We start from the raw sequence: 21,245 nt of genomic DNA, 5'->3' as shown, positions 1-21,245 counted from the left end.
AACACAAAATTCATTCAATTCGGCATTTCAAAACAAATAACTCCATGGACGCAAAATTGCAACCCTTTTATGTGGTACTGAAGATAGTGGGGAGCAGGGCAACATACCCCAGTGTCAATTGAAAAATGCAAGATTTCTATGTTGAACTCCGCAAACTTAGCATGGTGGTTGCTGAAAGCGGTGATTTCTGCAAGGTGGGGGCACAAATTTTAGCAAATCAATCAAATTAAGATAGATAAGCATCTAATAAAGATTAAAATTTTGTATGCAGAAATGTTGATTGTGAAAACGTACTTAACTGCAGGACAAACAAATGTGAAGTGCAATGGGTTAAAAAAGAGAATCACATACTTCTTCCCAATGTACTTAGAAACCTTGACCTGAAATCCAAAACCAATTCTTCAACTTGCAATGAAACAAAGGGCTTTTTAGTTTGGAACCCCTTCTATATGAAGCACTTCTGCTTTTAAGCGCTTCTGCTAGAAGTGCATTTATTTGAAACATGTTTGAAGTTCCTATCCAATTCCAAATGCTTCCTAAAAAAACATAGAAGCACTTCTAGAAAGCAGTTATATGAACCTGAATATAAATTCCTTGACCGGAAAATCAAAATACAAAATATGATTGCAAAACAATGCTTTTGTGTGATACAATCTGGTCTCGGTTAAAATCTAGTATCATTTACAGAAAGGGGAAAAAAAGTAGTAGTAATATTCCTATAATACGCTGTAACATGCTTGCACTTCTTCGCACCAAGTTCTCAAGGAACACCAACCTGTGGTTAATCATGTCAGCATCCAGAATCACAACTCTGTGCCTGATAAATAAAGCCAACCGGATACTCGAGATCAAAAAAGGTGAAACTACATGCATAGAGAACTATAAATAAGAGAAAAGTCAGTTCTTTGCAAAAACAATTGTATTTACCAAAAAATGAAATAAAAATAAAACCCAACAACCAAAAAAGAGGAGCATGTGCAGTAGCAGTCATGTATGAGTTCAATCATCACCTAAAGTTCGGAATTTCATATTAACCCATTGCATCATTTCTATAAAAAATATTCCAATTATGGCATTATCATTGAGCAAAATTAATATGTTGGCAGAAAACAAATTTTATGAAAATGATGTTTGGATTTATAGCTAACCAAAGCATTGATTATAAAAACCGTGACATCTAACTGATCGAAAGAATAATCTTTACAGTGATAACATACAAATGCAAAGGTGATATCAATTTTTCTCAAAAGAAAACTAATGAAAAAGGCTTGAAAACTTTGAGTTTTAACGATAAGGACAAAATAAAAGGTAAAGTGAATAGTATCAGGTTTGACTTTTTAGTGTTAAAATGTGGTTTTTCGTTAAAGTGAACAGTACAACGGGCTTTTCGTTAAAACCCCCTTTTTTAAATTGTCCGAGAGGTATACAATTCTAAGTATTGGGTTTACTTCATATTTGGGTGAAATCCTATTCAGAGAATGTGGATAATTGTTTGTCTAATCATTAATAACAACCTCCTTCCTAGTGCTTTTTCAAGATGTCTAGAAGCACCTGGGTTCAAAGTATCCAAACTCAAACACCATAAAACACATCATTGAAAAAATCACAACTTAAAAATGGTTGAAAAATTAAAACTTGGTAAGCAAAATCTAAGAGGGCTAACAAATTACCTGCACTTTGGAGCAGAGACTGGCAAATCCACCGAACTACAAAGATCAACCTTTCCTTCATTCGTGTGTATTGGCTGTTCTGCATGAATGATTCATACAAACCTTGAACCCCATTGCCCCAAATTCAAACTCTCCAAAGCCCTAAAAGCAAATAAAACAGAGCTATCAAACCTAAATATCTGAACCCCTTTTGACCAAAACCCATCAATTAGAACATAAAACCCAGCATTAATCTGGTAATGTTTTTTAAATTTTTTTTGGCTCATTACTCATTTACAAAATATATTAAAATTTATATAAACTAATAAAACCCAAAAAAAGGAAAACAGAGTTTGAAGTTTTTTTATGAACTTACAACAAACAAAATAATTCTTTTTTCTGCAACCATGTGGAGTTTCTTGATTCAATCACATAAAACAAAATTCTTAAGTTCAAAACAAAAAAAAATATATTACAAATTAAAGTGAAGAAATAGGAAGAATAAAGAAAGAAGAGCGTTCAAACGGAGGAGAATAAATAAAAACGAAGAAGTTCAAAATAAAATCATACAACAATCTTTAGATAGAATGAGAACGTAGGAATTAAAATTTGGGGACAAATATTAATTAAACTACTGTAGCAACATGCTAAAAAGGGCGAAGTTGGAAATTCATGTACCATTTGAAACGATCAGTATAATCGTTGCATGTCTCTTAGTCTTATCCTAATCTGCATGGAGGAAGCTGTCTCTTTTGCCCTTTCTTTATGGGTTCTCTCTGTTTTCTCTCCCACCTATGCCTCTCGATTCAAACATAATGCTTGGTGCCCAGAGAGCAATCTGTACAGGTTGATCAAGAGGTCACTAAGTGGTTTTAGCCAACAGACAGTTAACCTATCACAAAAAAAAAAAAAAAAAAAAAAAAAAAAAAAAAAAACAAACAAACAAACAAACAAACAACAACAACGATAAATCATGAATTAAATTAATTGAAAGAAAAAAAATCAAAGAGAGAACTTGAACTTCCAAATTAATTGAAAGAACTATAAAATGAATTGGGGGTTTCTGCTGAAGTGAAAGGTAAGAACAAATAATTAATAAACATCATCCACATCTAGCGAATTAAAATTGAGAAATTAAATTATAAATAGGGAAACCAGAAAGATTGAAAGATGAGATCATCATCCATCTTGCAAAGGAATATGTATAGGGTGGAGTGCCTTCATCAAAGACAAATTCATCCTGCAACCTAATCAATTGTCCTAACAACCATAATGCAGAGAAATTTGTGGTGCTCCATTGCACATAGGCAGCAGGCTGTTAAGCATATCAATATTTGCATAAGATGAACCAACATTTGAAAAGGATAAGCAAATGGACCAACAAAGAGAGAACATCGAAATTTACAACAAGATGAAAGTATGCGAAAATAGGGTGCAAACATAATGTGCCTCTTTTTTAATGTGGGTCAGTGAGGGTAAGAGAGAGTGCCCTTGGTGTTCTCTCTCTCAATGCGACCTTGCTTGACAGAGATATAACCTTACTACCATAATGGAAAGAAGCTGGTATAACAGCATTGGTACTTACATTGGATATATGCAACCTACTCTGGGAGTAGGGATGGGCAATGGTTATGGCGGACGCGTAACCGCGGTAATTTACCCATAACCGTTTATGTTCATACCCGCATAACCGTTTACCCGTTGGGTAATTGCATAAACGGTTATACCCAAATCCATAACCGTTTATAAACGGTTAACCATACCCATAACCGTGTACCCATTTAACCATAACCATACCCGTTTACCCATTTATCCTTTTTTTACCCATTTATTCATTTTTCACCCGTCTACATGTTTTTTTAACAATTTGAAAATTACAAAAGAAAAATTTGTCGTAATTTTCGTTTTCTGATAATTAAACATCGTTATAGGTAAATTTTAGAATGCATTTTCCTATTTTAATCATTTAAGTCCTCATACAATTCCAATAATTAAAATAATAGTTTACAAACAATATTTTTCTATTACACCCAACTTTAATTATAATCCATATGATTACAAAGTAAAGCTTCTAAAAACAAAAAGTAGTCATTATCTTGAATACTAGATGATTCAAATCTCCAAAGTATTCTGAAACTAAACACTTTCGAACACTAATACTTCAGCACGTTCAATCACAAAATCTCATCGACTCGTTGCCATCAAAAGAGGCCAACAAAAAAAAATATAAATTGAATTAGTATCCCATTTAGGAACTAAAAGTCGAAAAAACAACAAGGCATGGAAGAATGGCGTGAAGGGTAGAAGAAAGATGAAATCTTGATGGAGATAAAGGGTAATTGATGCAGTGATTCGTACCGGAAAATCCAATCGGGCAATGGGGCTGATTTGGAGGCGCGTAGGGGAGCACCAATCCAAAGTCAGTTTGGATTCAATTTATAACCGCGGTTAAATTGATAGAATTAGAGCAGGGCCAAAACTTGTTAGGTCTGCTGAGCTTTTTTTTTTTTTTTTAATTTTACATATATTGAATTAAATGGGTAAATGGACACACGTTATAACCGCAAGTAATACCCATAACCGTTGGATACCCATTATAACCCCGGGTAATACCCATAACCGTCCATTTAAATTTCACTTATAAATGGCTATATTCATAACCGTTTGTTCGTTTAAACGGTTACCCATAACCCTAATCGTGAACTTTATATGGGCGGATAACCGCAGTTACCCAAACCCATAAGTATTTTGCCCATCCCTATCTGGGAGCCATGTATCCAAAGTGGCAGATCTCACCTACAAAAGCATCCAAATCATCATAATAATGCAGATAAAAATAGAATCGAAACTCATTAGCGTAAAGCATAAAATATGGAATTGAGTACCATACAAATAATAAAACGAATTTGAAGTTTTTGCATAACCGAAAATTATACCTTTGGTATATGTGCCCCAAGACTCCTATGGATCCCTGAACATTGCATGCATATGAAGATACCAAGATTCACGCTAGCCAATCGTGGAGCTCTGCACCAAAAAATGGATACACTACAACAAATTAGAAAAAAAAATGTTTGACATATCTGTTTGAGGTTACCCACACAACATGCAATATGAAAATATATAGGATGTTGTTTAAATTGAAAATATAACTAGTATTGCTGCAATGACATATCTGCAAATCAAAGTAATATTACAAAAATAAAATAAAAATTATATTTCACCCATTAACCTCCGTTTTTTGTCCACTTTTCGCAAACACCCTCTCAAACCCAATCACCTGCTTAGCATGAGTGCCTACAATTCCGTCTGGGGGCTTTGAGTAAACAAAAACAACCTCACTCCGATCCCTTTTGCCTACATGTTTCACTTCAACCTTGACCGAAAGATCGTGTTACAAGTCATCTAAAAGGACTGCTGGGCAGGATGGCTTGTATGTTTCATCGCCGTACTAAAATTTGTGGCAGTGTTGCGTCTTGTTCAACAAAATATTCATCGATTCAACTGCAGCTATTAGGGTGTAGTTGAATTGAGTGTAGCTAAGGCCATAGCCAAATGGATAAACGGTAGAGCCATTTAAGAGTTTGTATGTACGACCAGGATAGCCTAGGGTATCGAGTAGCATTTTGACGTAACCAGCTTCATACCATGTAAGAGGTAATCTTCCTCCTGTAACATAGTCAACTTATATTGTTAGGACGTTAGGTGATCACTTGACGAAGCAATTGATATGTACTTATTACATCTATTATCTTTATTATAATTAAATATTGGCTAACATACTAATTGTCGCATCATGTGGTCTAAAAATGCAGTTCTATTAACAGTTCTTGTACTTATGATTATCATTTTGTTTGGCGAAGAACTTGGTTGATAATTGAGTTTGGTAACCAGGAAGAAGGAGGTCAACTCTGTCCAAGCCCTCCGCTTCAACCGATGAGTCCAATCCCACCATAACTATGGTTGCATGAACTGCCTTGGCGGCTGCCATGGCAGTGAATATATATCAAGCTCTCATTTAGACATGCAACATCACATCCCACTTCATACCTCACTTTTCCATAGGATTTGAAAGCATCACGAGGTGAAGTGTACTGCAAGGAACACGTACACAATGTAGTAAGTAATCATGTTACATGTAACACATTTGTTCACGTAAGAGTTTGGAAACATTTTTTGTATTTTCAATACCAGCATATTTTCCGATCATGACCTTGGTAGTAGCATTGGCATGAGGCCCGACGACGGCCAGGGTTTTGAACTTAGCAGAGTTCTACGCAAGGTTTCATTTGTTAGGAATGTCGGTACTACAAGATAGAGAATGCTCAAGGTAAAGTAGAAAATGGACACCAAGAATTTACATGGTTCGGCAATTATGCCTACGACCACGAAACAAGGATCAATCTTCACTATATGAAAAAGATGAGTACAACAAGAGTAGTCTTACCAAGCCAAAGACAAGGTTTGATGGATACAAGAAAGTATGACACACACTTTCTATCACTCTAAATTTCGCTCACAATGTGTAGTGGAACACTCTCACTCTCACTCTTGGAGTGGAGCTCTAGCTTTGGACTTGATCCTTTGCTACTCACACTTGGTTCTTAATTGGTTACTTCACTATAACATCACACCCATATTTATAGGTGAGGGTTTGGCATTCTACTAGTTTCTAGTGTATTCTTCAAACCTCTAGCATAGATAATTCTAGACTGGCCACAAAATTGTAGCTTCTAGATCTTTCCATTTGCAACCAAGGAAGCTAGTACTCTCTAGCTTCTTCCATCAACTTAATAACATGCTAGAATTGTCTAGCATGCTCCAGCCACCTCACTTGCTTACTAGAATAATCTAGAACATTGATCATTGGCTGGACCATATACCAACAATCTCCCCCTCCAGTCCATGAGGGAGGAATTCCGATCATGACTCCAAGTTACCTGGAGTCCATCCCAGCAGCCTTAATGCAGAATTCCAACTTTGATTTTGTGACTACCTTTGTCAACATGTCTGAAGAATTATTATCGGTATGAATCTTCTTCAGTTGTAACAACTTGTTCTCGATAGCATCTCTAATACAGTGATAACGAATATCAATGTGCTTAGTGCGTGAATGATATGTAGTATTCTTGCTCAAATCCAGAGCACTCCAACTATCACAATAAACGCCATAATCACTCTACTTCAAACCCAACTCTTGGAGAAACCTCTTTAGCCACAACAACTCCTTGCATGCTTCTGTAGCGGCTATGTATTCAGCCTCAGTTGTGGACAAGGCAACATATTTTTGCAACTTGGATTGCCAAGACACGGCTCCCCCTGCAAAAGTAAACAAGTACCCAGACGTAGATTTTATACCATCCAGGTCACCTCCCATGTCAGCATCTGTAAATCCTTCTAAGATTGGTTTGGAACAGCCAAAGCAGAAGCACATCTTAGAAGTCCCCTTCAAATATCTAAGAATCCACTTAACAGCTTCCCAGTGGTCCTTCCCTGGATTAGAGAGAAACCTGCTCACCACACCTACTGCATGAGCAATATCTGGCCGTGTGCACACCATTGCATACATGATACTTCCCACCGCTGAAGAGTAGGGAACAACTGCCATTTTCTCCTTTTCTTCATATGTTTTTGGACACGACTCTTTGCTCAACTTGATATGATTGGCTAAAGGTGAGCTTACCGGTTTGGCTGCTTTCATGTTGAACCTTTCAAGCACCCGTTCAACATACTTTTCTTGTGACAACCACAACTTCTTGGATTTTCTGTCACGAATTATCTCCATGCCTAAAATCTGCTTGGCTGGCCCTAAGTCCTTCATGTCAAATGACTTAGATAACTCTTCTTTGAGCTTTTTAATCATAGAAGCATCTTGACCGACAATCAACATGTCATCAACATAAAGCAATAAAATGATGAATTTACCTCCAAAAAATTGTTTGATATAGACACAAGAGTCAGCATGAGTTCTCTTGTACCCATTACTCACCATGAATTAGTTGAACTTCTTATTCCACTGTCTCGGAGCCTGCTTAAGACCATATAAGCTTTTCTTGAGCTTGCACACCAAAGTTTTTTTACCTTTGACTTCAAAGCCTTTGGGTTGCTCCATATATATCTCCTCTTCTAAGTTGCCGTGGAGAAATGCAGTTTTAACGTCTAATTGCTTGAGCTTAAGATCCATGCTTGCTGCCATACCAAAGATAACTCAAATGGAAGTCATCTTCACCACCGGTGAGAAAATCTCATCAAAGTCAACTTCTTTCTTTTAACCAAAACCTTTGACCACCAAACGAGCCTTGTACCTTGTCATGTTGTCGTCCATTTTCAATTTGAACACCCACTTGTTTTTCAATGCTTTTCTGCCCTTTGGAAGTTCCACCAGCTCATAAGTATCATTCTTTAATAAGGAATTCATCTCTGACTCCATTGCCTTCATCCATTTATCATTGTCGTTATGAACTCTGGCCTCCTCATAAGTTTTGGGCTCTCCATAAGTAGTCAACATGATATACTCTAATGAAGAATACTTGGTAGACGGTCTTCGACTTCTGTTGGATCTTCTGACCTGATTTCATTCTCTTGCGGGGCTGGAGGCTCCCCCTGATTGGGTTCTCCTTGAATCTGCTCTTCTTGACTAGGCTCCCCCTGATCAGCAATCTCATGATCTGGCACATCTTGATCAGGCTCCCCCTGATCAGCATTATCTGGTTCTGCAGGCACTTCATTGGCAGCTGCTTCAGGATGTCATCGTGACTTTCTTCATCTGAAGCTAATGGATCAACTCCTCTGACTACGCCATCTGGTTGTGCCTCTTTATCATTCCCCAATTGTTGATCTTCATAAAAGACCACGTTTCTACTTCGGATAAACTTCTTCTGGTATGGGTCCCATAATCTGTAACCAAAATCTTCACCGCCATAACCAAGAAAGATGCATAGTGTAGCTTTGTAGGCTAACTTCGATCTCTGCTCTTTAGGCACATGCACAAAAGCTTTGCAACCAAACACCTTCAGATGAGAGTAAGACACATCATTACCAGTCCATACTCTCTCTGGAACATCAAGACCTAATGGTACTGATGGAGATCAGTTGATCAAATAGCAGGCTGTCCTTACAGCTTCACCTCAGAACTGCTTAGATAACTTTGCAGTCCTCAGCATACACCTGACTTTCTCCTTGATGGTTCGGTTCATTCTTTCAGCAACACTGTTATGTTGTGGAGTTCCAGGAACTGTCTTCTCATGACGTATGCCATGTTTCACACAATACTCTTTAAACTGATGAGATATGTACTCGCCGCCGTTGTCGCTACGAAGGCACTTGAAAGGTTTCCCAATTTCCTTCTCCACCATAGCATGGAACTCCTAGAATGTCTGAAACACCTGGTCTTTGGATTTCAACAAAACCCAGACCCTTCGTGAAGCATCATCAATATAAGTAACAAAATATTTATTTTTTCCAAGTGACTCGACTTCCATGGGACCACACACATCTGAATAAACAAGATCTAACAAATTTCCTTTCTTTGTAGATGGAATAGAAAAACTAATTCTTCTTTGTTTTCCGAATAAACAGTGCTCACAAGAGTTTAAGGACGTACCTTTGGCAAAGGGAATGTGAGACTTCTTTGCCAAAACTTGTAGGCCTTTCTCGCTCATGTGGCCTAGCCTCTTATGCCACAAGTCTAGAGATGAGTCCTCCACAGCATTCAACTCACCTTTCAAAACCTTGGCATTTGACCGGTACAACGTACAACAATGTCGTGCTCTTGCTACCACCATTAAGCCTTTAGTAAGTGACACGCCCCGACTACTGGTAGGGGAATGCCTCGTATGTCGTCTCGTAGTCCTCGTTGCTATGACCTGAATGGGGGCGCAAAACAAAGGTGAGTGGACCAAGTTCATATATACAATAATAATAAAACAGTTATCGATGTACTAACCCCCACAGTTTATGACACGCCCCGACCCTGATATTCCCCGAATACCAGGATCGACACGTGCTGGCCTACACCCGGGGGTGACGAAAGCCATTAATTGATACAAAAGCTAAGAATAAGAAATAGATAAGGGTTAAAAATTTGAAATACAATGAGTTAACAGTTTAGGAACGTGCTCAGAGCATACAACTAAACCTAATCACTAAAAAAGAATTAAGTTAAAATTTAATGAATAAAGGAGTGGGTCCTACCCCGAAAGGACTCGAAGATGCTGCTGCGGAAGTTCCTTGACGCCGGGATTAGGTGCCTTGATTCTAAGTCCTGAATGGGGGCGCAAAACAAAGGTGAGTGGACCAAGTTTATATATATATACGATAATAATAAAACAGTTATCAAGATACTAACCCCCACAGTTTATATAAATGAAAACTATTAACATAATAAGTGATGGATTTAATAAAAAGCCTAGCATGCCAAAAATATCTCAAAAGCCATATTGCGGAATCTCATCGCAGAAATCAAAACAGTAAACGTCTCATAAATCGTCTCGTAAACACGGTGTGCTGCTAGTAAGATCACCGAATAAATATAACTCCCGGCCCAATGCCTGCACCTAAGTCTTTGCGCCCGTAGCCAGAGATAACTACCACCCGGCCCAATGCCTCTTCATGTCCCTCAGCCCGTAGCTAGGGATTATTTCTCCCGGCCTAAATGCCAATACCAGATCCTCGCCCCAGGCGGCATAGTGTCCACTAGGTACGCACAAAATGTTACGCCTCTCGTAAATAACCACTTCATAGCATAGGTTACCGATCATCGTCTACACTATAAAAAGGGGTTCAAAAACATGTTCTAGCATCCTATCGTCATTTATCAGATAGTCTATCAGTTCATGGTTTTTATAGAAAATACGATATATTAAAATATAGCTCAATATAGGCCAACAATTAATTCCTCACCAAAAACACGAGACGATAATCAATATATTAAATCATCAGGCTTCACATAAATCAAATCATAAATCCGTAGGCATGCTAATCATTTATGCAATTAAATTATCAAATCATGTAATTTTAGAAGGGGTCCACTCACAAATATTCCTTAGCAGAAGAGTCGCGCGAATAAGGATTTAGAATTTCTCTACTAGCAATTTTACCTAAGAACAAGAATGTATAATTAATAAATAAAAGGATTTTCTAAAAGATTTGGTTTGAATTAAATTAAAATAGGGGATTTGGGATTGGATGGGTTTAGGGTTTTAATGGGTTTTAGGATTTCTAAGGTTTTGGGTTAAAATGGTTTAGGGTTAGGAAAGGGGTTTGGGTTTAAGCCCAAACACATACATATACTATAAACACACACACACACACACACACACTACACAAGGCCCTAAGGCCTCCTAACAGAAATCAGGGCTTTAAGCCCTTGGTTGAAAACCGGCCCAAGGCCAACCAAAACTAGGGCCCGAGCCCTTTGGGTTTTAAAAACATATAACTAAAAATAAAAACTGAATGGGTTAGGGTACTGGGCTTAAGACATCATGGGCCTAAGGCCCGAGGGGGGGGGGAAAGGGGAGAGGCCAGATGGCCTGGTTTTACCGAGAGAGGGAAGGCCGGAAATTCGGCCGGAAAACCACCTAACTTTAAACGGCCATAACTTTGTCACTACTCAACGAAATCAAGCGAGACAAAGACAAAAGTTGTAGCCCTGGAAGAGAGGAATAGAATGGTACCTCACACGACGTCTAATTCGCCTGGGTTTGGCCGGAAAATGCTTCGAAATCCGTCGGACTCGCCGGAAACTGGGTAAGATTCAAATGAGTATAACTTCTTCAATACTCAATGAAATTGAGTGAAACAAAAAGGAAAGTTGTAGTACTCGACGAGACGAAGAGATTGATACCTTACACGCCGGCTAACTCGCAGTGGTTTGGCCGGAAATTATCTCGAAAGTCGCCGGAGCTTACTCCGTGCCGTCGAACTCGCAGGGCAGGGTCCGGGGTTCGTTGCGAGCCTCTCTTCGATGGTGACTCGGTCCTAGTGAGTCCAGGGGAAGAGAGAGATGCGAGAGGTTGAGGGAGAGAGGTACGGGATAGCTGAGAGGGAGAGAGCTAAGGGAGAGTTAGGGGGAGAGAGACGAAAAAGGAAGAGAGAGACCGGGGGAAAAACAAAAAAAATTATAAGGTGGGCCCTACGGGCTCACCAATTAAGATCTTAAAACAATTTTTAAATAAAATGGGGTTGGGGTGTTTCAGTTTATATAATGAAAACTACTAGCATAATAAGTGATGGATTTAATAAAAATCCTAGCATGCCAAAATATCTCAAAAGTCATATCGTGGAACAACATTGCGGAAATCAAAATAGTAAACGTATCATAGATCGTCTCGTAAGCGCGGTGTACTGCTAGAAAGATCACTGAATAAATATAATTCCCGGCCCAATGCCTGCTCCGTGGTTTCTGCACCCGTAGCCAGAGATTACCAACTCCCGGCCCAATGCCTGCTCTGTGTCCCTCAGCCCATAGCTAGGGATTATTTCTTCCGGCCTATCTTCCAACACCATATCCTCGCCCCAAGCGGCATAGTGTCCTCTAGGTACGCACAAATAGTTACGCCTCTCATAAATTAGTTAATTAACTAAAATCATATGTTTATCATTTAAAACTCAAGAAATTAGTTAATTGTATGTTATAACACATTATCCACAAATTACTGACATCTTATCTTAATGGTATATTTCTGTTTTTCGTAATCGCAAGAGATCTTATAAGGTGAGTTCTGTTAACTTCAGTTAGTGGTGTTGTGGATAATATGAATCTTCACTGAATCTCGCCCAAAATTTTATCATGTAATTTTCAAAAGAAAATCTTTGAATGCCGAGGAAATAGCTGGGAAATTGAAAAAAAAACTATGAAACGTTCGATGCCAGGAAACAGGAGTAAAACAACTAGCAGTTGGATAAGACCATATAAATTACCAAATTCTTTGGCTCTGCTAAGGTGGGTTTGGAGAGATTGTTTAGACATGAAGTAGATGAAAATTAGAAATCAACTGGCTACCGTTTACAAGCTGATCTGATCTGAAAAGGAAAAGGAGGTGCATCAGCAGCTAGCCTTCTAATTATTCTACTAAATAATTATTTACTCACAATAAGCCTAATACCCCATTGGGAGTTCATTTACAATAAAAATTCACTCTTTAATGTTGACTTGAATAGGGAAGGAGACGACATCATCGCCAATCGAAATTGTGTGTCGGCCTGATGTTAGAAGATTGTAAGCATTGTAGTTGACAAGTCCCAAGCTCTTGCAGGTATTGAACACGAAGTTAACAGTTTCGCTTTTTCCAGCTTTCACAAAAACCCTTTTAAACCCAATCACTTGCTTGGCATGCGTAGCGGCGATGCCATTTGGTGGTTTTGAGTAAACGATGATGACTTCACTTCCATCCCTCTTACCCACATTTTTAACTTCAACCCCGAACCCAAATTCATGGTTGTGTTGCAAGTCGTCAATAAGGACTGCAGGGCAAGGTGGCCTGTATTCATGATCCTTGTACTCTATGTCGCGGCAGTGTTGGGACTTTCTCAAGTTTATATCCAGAGATCTCTTTGCAGATCGCAGAGTGTAGTTGAACTGGGTGTAGCTAAGGCCGTATCCAAATGGGCAAACTGTGGAGCCATTGTAGAATTTGTATGTACGACCGGGGTAGCCTAGGCTATCAATTGGTCTCAATTGCATGGATGTCATGGGTAGCATATCCACGTAACCAGCTTCATACCATGGAAGAGGCAATCTTCCTCCTGTAACATAGTAAACATATACATTAGATGTTTGGTGATCAAGTTAAAAGCTAAGAAATACATTTAGGAAAAAAACTATGCTAAATGATGCAACATTATCATCAACTAATGTGGACTAAAAATGTGATTCTTTTAGCTTTATGTGTACTTACCAGGATTGTAATGTCCGAAAGCAACATCTGCAATGGCACGACCTCCTTCCTCCCCCGGGTACCCAGCCCACAATATTGCATTGATGTTATCATTTTGTTTGGCAAAACTGATATCAACACCACCAGCTGACATGATTACAAGAATCACTGGACCCTTGGAGACTTGAGCAACTTGATTGATAAACTGGGTTTGGTAGCCAGGAAGAAGCAGATCCACCCTATCCAAGCTCTCTGCCTCAACTGATAAGTCCAACCCAGCAAAAATTATGGTTGCATCTGCGTGCTTTGCGGCCCTCATGGCAGGGAATATCAGACTCTCACTTGCACATGCAACTCCATCACATCCCATTTCATACTTAACTTCTCCATAGGATGAAAATGCATCGAGAGGTGAAGTGAATTGGCAAGGAATACCTGAACACAAAATCGGAATTGTATGTTTAATTGCTGAGTATATTATGTTTGACATGTCGAACTTAATTCAAAGAGCATTTTTAGATTCAATACCTGCATAGTTTCCAATCATTGCTGCAGTAGCATTGGCATGAGGCCCGACGATGGCTAGTTTTTTTATTTTCTTCGATTTCAACGGCAAAGTTTCATTGACATTTTTCAATAAAACGATTCCTTCCCTTGCTGCTTCTGTTGCTAATTCAATATGTTGTTTGGAGCACACATCCTTCTTGCCAAGAGACTTAAAAGTGGGACTCCCATCGAAGAAACCTAGCCTCATAAGCACCACATAAAGGTTCTTGAGTGATCGGTCGATTTCTACCTCCTTCACCTTCCCTTGCCACACCGAACTTTGAGTGAAGTTTGGGTAGTAGTCTCCACAGTCCAAATCCATCCCTAAAGTAATTAACATGGAACTTAATTAATCAAACCTAGTAATTAAGTACGGAAAAGCAAGAACATAAGTATACTTGAATTTCACAGCTTAATTTTCATTGTATTGCATAAAGGAAAAATATATACAAGATACAACCCTTGTTCTACAAGGTAACAATAAAGGACTCACAAATCCTTCCTACTAAAGGATTCCTAATATTTACAATATATTTATATGCCCTTTTTACAAAACCCCTCACCCCAACACTCCCCTTCAAGTTGGACCATAGATATCACACATGCCCAACTTGACAAGTGAGTCACCAAACAACCTACTACACACGGCATGAGTGAGGATATCTGCGAGTTGCTCTTTTGAGTTCACAAACGGTATTAACACAATTTTCTTCTCAAGCTTTTCCTTAATAAAGTGACGGTCAACCTCCACATGCTTTGTTCTGTCATGTTGTATTGGGTTCTCTGCAATCTCCCGTGTGGACTTATTATCACAATACAAGCTTATTGCCTCATTTGCTTTAAAACCTAGACCACCAAGTAACTTACGTAACCAAAGAACTTCACATATCCCATGTGCCATACCTCTGAATTCGGCCTCAGCTGAAGACCTTGACACCACATTTTGCTTTTTACTTCTCCAAGTAACTAGATTTCCACCAACAAACGTAAAGTATCCAGAAGTAGAGCACCTATCAGTCACATCACCTGCCCAATCAACGTCAATAAATCCCTCAACCCTTATATGACATGAATTTTTATACAAAATTCCTTTTCCTGGAGCCGACTTCAAATAAGCCAAAATTCACATAACAGCTACCATATGATCCACGCGCGGCGGGTGCATAAACTGACTCACCACACTTACTGCATAGGCTATATTCGGACGAGTATGAGCTAAATAAATTAGTCTTCCTACCAGTCTCTGATATCTGCCTTTATCCACCGGTTCTTAATCCAGATAAATTCCCAGGTAATGTTTCTCCACAATAGGAGTATCCACTGGTTTACACACAAGCATTCCTGTTTCCTTCAATAAATCTAGAACATATTTTCATTGAGACAAGAAAATACCTCTAGACGAACGAGCAACTTCAACACCAAGGAAATACTTTAAGTCACCCAAATTTTTCATCTCAAACTTCGCAGAAAGGTTCTTCTCCAGCTTGATAATTTCATCTGAATCATCACCTGTTATTATCATATCATCTACATAAATAATCAAGGCTGTTACTTTACTGTTCCTTCGCTTCACAAATAAAGTATGATCAGAATGACTCTGAAAATACCCATTCTTTCTCATGGCCTGAGTGAACCACCTAAACCATGCACATGGTGACTGTTTAAGCCCATAAAGGGACTTCCGCAGTCGGCACACTCCCATTTTTCCTCCGTTGCTATACCTTGGAGGAAAATCCATATACACTTCTTCTTCCAGATGTCCATGAAGAACCATGAAGAAACACATTTTTTACATCAAACTGTTTCAGTGGCCAATTCAAATTTGTAGCTAGTGAGATAAGGACTCGTACCGTATTCATCTTAGCCACGGGAGAGAAAGTTTCCTGATAATCAACTCTGTATGTTTGAGTATACCCTTTCGCCACCAACCTGGCTTTATACCTGTCGAGTGATCCATCAGCCTTGTATTTAACTGTAAAAACCCATTGGCACCCAACTGGCTTTTTTCCTTTTGGCAGCTCAACTACTTCCCATGTATTATTTTTCTGCAATGCCCTCATTTCTTCATCCATTGCTTCGGTCCATTCTCGACTCTTCAAAACGTCTTCTACTCGAGTTAGTACTTGAATTGAATCCACATTATTCACCCAAGCTTGGTGTTTAGATGAAAGGTTTTTACAGGACACATAATTGGTTATGAGATACTTCACTTTTCCCTCCGGAGAGAACCTGTCATAAGGTACACCACGATTTTACCTTGGTGGCAATTTATATGTACTTATAACATCATTAGTTACATGAGTATCACTAGTGCTTACCTCAGGGATATCCAGAGAAGATGTATTGGACAACAGCACTGTTGAGCTAGAGAAAGGAGAAGAAGCTGCTTCGACAACAGCTGGCTGACCATCAGTACAAACCTCTTTGGCAACACCAACACACTTGATGGGCAGCCTATTCTTCGGTGAAAAGATGCTGACCACTCACAACAGGCTCTTAAAACAGAAGGAGACCGAGCATCAACTATATCACTTGGCACGGCACCATGCACTCCCCCTGAAAACGTTACCTCTTGTACATCCAACCATTCAAAAACACTATCAAGATCACAACTATAACTCTCCCCTTTGTGATCGAAGGGTGGTGATACGGGAGTATAAAAATATTCTGACTCAGAGAAAGTCACATCCATGGTTATATACATGTGGCGAGTTGTAGGATGGTAACACTTGTAACCTTTCTGGTGGGATGCAAAACCCACAAAGACACACCGAAGAGCACAAGGATCCAATTTACTACGATGAATCTTGTGAATATGAACATAAGCAACGCATCCTAATACTCGAGGAGTGAGAGTATTGGTAGAAACAACTGGAACATGTTCCGTCAACACTTGGAGTGGAGTACGAAATTTTACAACCCGGGATGGCATGCGATTTATAACATACACGGCATAGGTGATGGCGTCTAGCCAAAAACTTTTGGGCACAGACCCACCAATAAGCAATGCATGAGCAGTTTCCAAAATATGACCGTTTTTTCTCTCAGCTACCCCATTCTGTTGTGGGGTATACAAACACGTTGTCTCATGAAGAATTCCTTGATCACGGAAAAAAGTAGACAGCTCAGAGTTAACATATTCTCCCCCATTATCAGTACGAAGAACCTTAATAACGGAGGACTATTATGTAGCCACCATCTGAGAGAAAGACCGAATAATCATACTAACATCACTTTTATGTTTCAACAGATAAACCCACGTCATACGAGTGCAATCATTAACAAATGTAATAAACCATTTGATTCTCGAAGTAGTACTAATAAGGGAAGGCCCCCACACATCAGAGTGTACTAGCGCAAATGGAGAAGATGTTCTATTCATACTTGGAGGGAATGAAGCACGATGACTTTTGGCTAAAATACATACTTCACATTTCAATTCTGAGTCTTCAATACCACTGAACAAATCAGGTAATATATGTTTCAAATAACCAAACGATGCATGCCCCAAATGACGATGCAATAACAATACATTCTGTAGACTACTATTACGTGATGCATGAACCAAATTAGCTCTTCCAAGAACCACATCATCCACATAATATAGCCCATTTCTCTTAGTGCCACGCCCAATGATCTCCTTTGTCTGAATATCCTGAAGCAAGCAAAATGAAGGATACATTAATACAACACAATCCAATTGTTCAGTGACTTGAGGTACCGACAATAAGTGATGAGACAATGACGGAACCAATAAACAATTATGTATGGGAAGAGAGGGTGTAAGAGACACTGTTCCCGCTCCAACAACAACAGCAGTAGAACCATTGGCGGTTGCCACACACTTTCTATGAGGATGTGTCATAGATTGAAACAAGGTTTTATCATACGTCATATGATCTGTTGCACCAGAATCCAAAATCCAACCTGCATTCGTCATTGTAATAACTCACGAGACAGTAATACACGACAATCACAACACCACACCAATTACGGAACGACATGCTGAATCAATCAATTACTCGAGAACAGGAACAAAGGCATGATACTCGAGAACAATTCAAGTGCAACACGACACAAGAATTGTAGTTATACTCACTGCAACAAACTGGACAGCAAGCAGCAAAAAATTGTCATATCATCAGTAAACAACTCCTTGTTAAAGCCAATCGCAGACGACAATTTTGATTATAGCCGCACTGAAGACAGCAGTAAAACACGTTAGATAGCCCTGTTACAAACTTGAAGTTACTGCAGCAGATACAAATACTATTGCCTAAGCCAAATTGTATACGGCACAACAACACAGAACACAACAACTACACACAAGGGTTTGGCTTGTTACAGAGATGCAGCGACAACCCAGAAACCTTGCTGCTTTCCTCTTTGTGATACACGGGTATGGTGGGAATTTTTCTAGGGTACGGTAGGCTATGATGCCAACTTGAATTTTACGGTTTAATTTTCTTTGTATTGCATAAAGGAAAAATATATACAAGATACAACTCTTATTTTACAAGGTAACAATAAAGGACTCACAAATCCTTCCTAATAAAGGATTCCTAATATTTACAATATATTTATGGGAACTTTAACGAAAAGCACCCGGTACTGTTCACTTTAACGAAAAATCACATTTTTACACTAAAAAGTCAATCCTGGTACTATTCATTTTACCCTTTATTTTGTCCTTATCATTAAAACTCAAAGTTTTCAAGCCCTTTTCATTAGTTTTCCTTATATTTATATGCCCTTTTTACAAAACCCCTCACGCCAACAAGCATTTCCCAAACAAAAACGATTCAGTAAGTAAATTTTGCAAGGAGTACTGGCCTGCTTTCAAAGCTTGTGCAGCAGCATCCTCATTGGTGTCGCTGAGCCATTTGTGGTGGTCCACCATAACTTCAAGAGAGTCACAATCCGCGACTATATATCTGCAAGACAAAAGAATAAAATAAAAAATTATTCGTATCCGTGAAAACTTTAGGAGAAGTTTTTTTAAGGGGTGTGATATCCACATACCCCATTTTACTTCTCACACACCCTTTTAATTTTCGACCGTCGGATCAGATGAATTGAAGAAGATCAACGGACAGAAATTAACAAGGGGTGTGTGAGAAGTAATTTGGGGTGTGTGGATAGCACACCCCTTTTTTAAAAGTGATTAGCATACGTACCCGTGAAGATCCCACTCTCCTCTAATGGTATGTGTCAAGAGTTTCGGATCAGCACAAGTAGGTATGCCATTAACACGGTTATAAGAGCACATTACACTGCTTACATCACCATCCTTAATACACATCTCGAATGGTTTTAGGAAAGTTTCCGCCATATCTTACTCCGTCACCTTTTCATAACAAAAAGGAAATAAGAATATGCTAGGAAACACATTTTGTATCACTTTAATTAGTTGATTATACGTGGTTTATTATCTAACATTAAAGACTTACCCTGGCATCAAAATGGTAATGATCAACACCGAGCCAGTTGTCTACATCGTAGGCGGCATAATGTTTGCAGCATGAGGAAACTTTGAGAGATCTAGAGTTCAAATCTGTAGCATTATCTGTGCCCTCAACATCCTGCAAGCCTCTGACGTAGTTAGAGGCATAAACGCCAACAACATAAGGGTCTTCACCGGGTGTTTCCGTGGCTCTTCCCCACCTCGGATCCCTCACTACATTAACGTTGGGACTCCAATATGTCAACCCGGCTCTTCCTAGATTGTACATGGCTCTTGCTTCTGTTGAAACAACCTAAAATAGTCGTGAAGAAAACAAATTTATTTAGTACAAGATCAAATTATATAAATTAATATATTTATACAATTCAAGCAAACGAAAAGTATAGCTTTGAGCATTTTTTTTATTAATAAAAAGTAATTTCCATAGCTTTGTCTAGTGTTGTCATCTTTTCCAACCAAAAACATTGACAAAAATGTAGTGATACAACGTATACCTGACCAATTTGCTTCCACAAAGACTGGTTGAACGCTGCGGTGGTAAGAATAACAGTGGGGAAGCTTGTTGCACCCGGAATAAGATCATCGAAATAAGTCCCGGGACCAACATTTGACACACCGTGGAGTGCCTCAGACCACCACTCATACTTTGGCAACCCCAACCTTGGAACCCCCTTTGCATTGTTTAAGTAATTTTTAATTCTGCTGATTGTCTGTTTTGTGAGTGTTTCTGTGTTATTAGCTTCTGTTTATGTTGCTAGGAAACTGCTCAAATTAATAAATTATTTTAATTTGATTTTTGTGTTGTCAATTGATAATGAGCTTTTTCTTTGTTCGACTAATGAAATAATCTTCATTTTTTTTTTGAAATTTTGATTCGTTAGACTAATTGGGTTTTCTTTCTGTGTTAATTGTGCCAAGTGTCGGATAATGTTTGATTAGCTCTGGGATTTTGTTTCCATTTAGTTTTTCCTGTGGAAGAGTGAGAGCATTTACTATTGATTTGGAATTGAAGAAGTAAATTCAAGATGCCGTGGACGTCTTCTTTTGTGAATTACAGCAGGAACTGCGTCCGCTTGGTGGTGTTCTTCCGTGTCATACTGTAAATTGCTTCACTTTGGTGAGATTACAGTTTATTTTGCTTTGTTAGTTCTCCGTCGTCAATTCGGCTTATAAGGTTATAAAAATTTGTGTGAAAATTGAAACTTGTAAAGGATTAATGTAACCGATTGATTGCCATAGTTTCTATAAAAATTTTGTCATCGTGGAACAAAAACGTCAGTATGATGAACTGAAGTTTTTTCCTTTGTGCTTTTCGTTCTTGGAACAAGTTGATGTTTTCGTACTCTTTATCAAGTGTGGCATTGATGATGTATTTCGGTTTCGCACTGCTCTTTTGGTCTCATTCTAACAATGCTGCTTTGTTGATTAACTGTTGCAGGTAAAACTCGGTTTCGAAGAATCCTTTTATTTGGTGATTTTTGGGGGTGGTTGGAAGAGTGAGAATGAACATTGGGGTAAACGTAAAGAAATATCGAGCTGTTAAGGAAGTCGGGAAGATTTTAATGAGTGTTGGGGTCATTGTGTAACAACCCGTCCCGAGATTTACTATACATAAATGGTATTTTTGTATTTTCATCAAGTTTGGGAATTTATCTTCCTTTTAAAATTTGTTTTTGATCTTAAATGGTGAGCCAAGGGGACCCACCCCCT

General features: G+C 38.7%; 1 long non-coding RNA gene and 1 pseudogene across 2 annotated transcripts; both read right to left on the bottom strand.

Moving 5' to 3' along the window:
* Positions 1–4,129: 4,129 nt before the first annotated feature.
* On the bottom strand, positions 4,130–11,713 carry LOC139195796 (uncharacterized). 2 transcript variants are annotated; one of them, XR_011580825.1, is made up of 7 exons: positions 11,494–11,713; positions 11,324–11,392; positions 10,684–10,747; positions 9,843–9,912; positions 9,253–9,514; positions 4,586–5,318; positions 4,130–4,445 (listed from the first exon to the last, which is right to left on the bottom strand). It is a non-coding gene; the product is annotated as an uncharacterized lncRNA (long non-coding RNA). The 2 variants fall into 2 exon arrangements; XR_011580826.1 differs by lacking the exon at positions 10,684–10,747.
* Positions 11,714–12,546: 833 nt separating this feature from the next.
* On the bottom strand, positions 12,547–20,631 carry LOC103453734 (beta-xylosidase/alpha-L-arabinofuranosidase 1-like; annotated as a pseudogene).
* Positions 20,632–21,245: the final 614 nt, after the last annotated feature.

The sequence above is a fragment of the Malus domestica genome, chromosome 05 (assembly GCF_042453785.1).
Source record: "Malus domestica chromosome 05, GDT2T_hap1".
Lineage (NCBI taxonomy): Eukaryota > Viridiplantae > Streptophyta > Magnoliopsida > Rosales > Rosaceae > Malus > Malus domestica.
This window is presented reverse-complemented; position numbering and strand designations above follow the sequence as displayed.